The sequence below is a fragment of the Sprattus sprattus genome, assembly GCF_963457725.1.
Source record: "Sprattus sprattus genome assembly, chromosome: 19".
In the NCBI taxonomy this organism is placed as follows: Eukaryota; Metazoa; Chordata; class Actinopteri; order Clupeiformes; family Clupeidae; genus Sprattus; species Sprattus sprattus.
The window spans coordinates 29,228,779-29,230,725 of record NC_137917.1 but is presented as its reverse complement, the minus strand read 5'-3'; the positions used below and the strand labels follow the sequence as shown (position 1 = coordinate 29,230,725).

Sequence of the window (1,947 nt, the reverse complement as noted above, 5' to 3'; positions counted from 1 at the left end):
TGTGGCTCTTGAGTCGGGGGTTCTACACACACTTCTGTCTGGTTGCCTTTGAATTGTGGACCAAGATGGCAGCCCAGGACCAAGTGGGCCACAAGCAGGCCGGCTGAGTGCCGGTTGAGTGCCGGTTGAGTGCCGGTTGAGTGCCGGCTGAGTGCCGGTTGAGTGCCGGCTGAGTGCCGGCTGAGTGCCGGTTGAGTGCCATGGGGTGGGGAACTCATGCCTCCCATTCTGACCTGACATGTCTGCGAAAGAAAGCCAATCCAGATTTCTTCTGTGTGTGTGTGTGTGTGTGTGTGTGTGTGTGTGTGTGTATTCTGATTCTGCCTGACCCCTGGTGTCATGAGGTCACCAGGCCCCTTTGCGTGAGTGACAGAGAATCGCACCAATGGGACACGAGAAAGGTGCTGGAGCAGGGCCTATCGGGAGAGGGGCGGGACCAAACCCTGACGCCCCGCCCTCAGCTGGGCCTGGCCAATCAGTGATTAAGGCATCATCAGTGCATGCCGTGGTGTTTGTATTTAGGTTACCTAGGTTACATGTGACAGTATTAAATTGCCAGTCTGAACGGAGAGGAGAGGATTTGATATATTGTGTATAGTGAATGTATTGGTGTCTGTGTAAGTGCATTAAATTATATTTTCGTATGTTTCTGGAGAACTATGTTCTTATGTGTATGAAGTTGGTACCGGCAGTCTGTTTTAGACCACCGGTCACTTTCAATACTTTCTTCAAAAACAAAAAAAAGCTGCTTCATCAATGTAGACCTGATTACATTTGAAACATTAAATGGCCTCTGATGTCACACGGTCTTATGAGCACTTTCTTCCTCTGTGTGTGTGTGTGTGTGTGTGTGTGTGTGTCTGTGTGACGTATATGACGTATATAACATGGGTACACTGAAACAACAAAGAAGAAGACAACAGAACACTTCTGTGTTTCCAGCTCTTTATTGGTATGAGTAAAGAATGAATACAGGACACACACACACACACACACACACACACACACACACACTCCCGAGTCCAGACGCAGGGACACACGCTTCTAGCTCAATACAGAGCCTCGACAGGAAAGAAACCTCGAGTCAGCATGCGGCTAAAATCAAAGGTGATTAAAAACATAGAGGAGTAAATCATGTGACTAAAGTAAATACTTCATGAGCGTTAAACACCCCTAACCTAATATACCCCTCTCACCTAACCCTCTCACACAGCGCGTGTTCTTAAAAGAAAGATTCGGGTTAGAGTCTCAAAAAGATTCTCTCAGGAAGAGTCAGTGCTGCTCAAACCCTTTACCTGATTGGAGCAGAAGAGCATGAGCTGATCATTTGATTGGCTGGCAGAATATGAGGCTGGACTCTGATAGGCTGCAGATGAATATGAGGCTATGGACATCCAATCAGAGTGAAGGGATGTCTAAGTGACTTACACACAAACCGAAAGAGTTCTAGTTCCTCAGTGATCTAAAGAAAGAGTTCTAGTTCCTCAGTGCCACGGTGATCTAAAGAAAGAGTTCTAGTTCCTCAGTGTCACGGTGATCTAAAGAAAGAGTTCTAGTTCCTCAGTGTCACGGTGATCTAAAGAAAGAGTTCTAGTTCCTCAGTGTCACGGTGATCTAAAGAAAGAGTTCTAGTTCCTCAGTGTCACGGTGATCTAAAGAAAGAGTTCTAGTTCCTCAGTGTCACGGTGATCTAAAGAAAGAGTTCTAGTTCCTCAGTGTCACGGTGATCTAAAGAAAGAGTTCTAGTTCCTCAGTGTCACGGTGATCTAAAGAAAGAGTTCTAGTTCCTCAGTGTCACGGTGATCTAAAGAAAGAGTTCTAGTTCCTCAGTGTCACGGTGATCTAAAGAAAGAGTTCTAGTTCCTCAGTGTCACGGTGATCTAAAGAAAGAGTTCTAGTTCCTCAGTGTCACGGTGATCTAAAGAAAGAGTTCTAGTTCCTCAGTGT

General features: G+C 46.0%; 1 protein-coding gene and 1 pseudogene across 8 annotated transcripts in view; one reads left to right on the top strand and one right to left on the bottom strand.

Annotated features, from left to right (window-relative positions):
- Positions 1-1,947, top strand: part of LOC308380762 (E3 ubiquitin-protein ligase TRIM35-like) — a 392,149-nt pseudogene that overhangs the window by 215,971 nt on the left and 174,231 nt on the right. The window lies entirely within an intron of this gene.
- Positions 911-1,947, bottom strand: part of tax1bp1b (Tax1 (human T-cell leukemia virus type I) binding protein 1b) — a 32,968-nt gene continuing 31,931 nt past the window's right edge. For all 7 annotated transcript variants that reach the window (XM_080857857.1, XM_080857856.1, XM_080857859.1 and 4 more), the window contains one exon: positions 911-1,947. This exon is cut by the window's right edge and continues 559 nt beyond it. The gene's annotated coding sequence lies outside the window, so the exon portion shown is untranslated.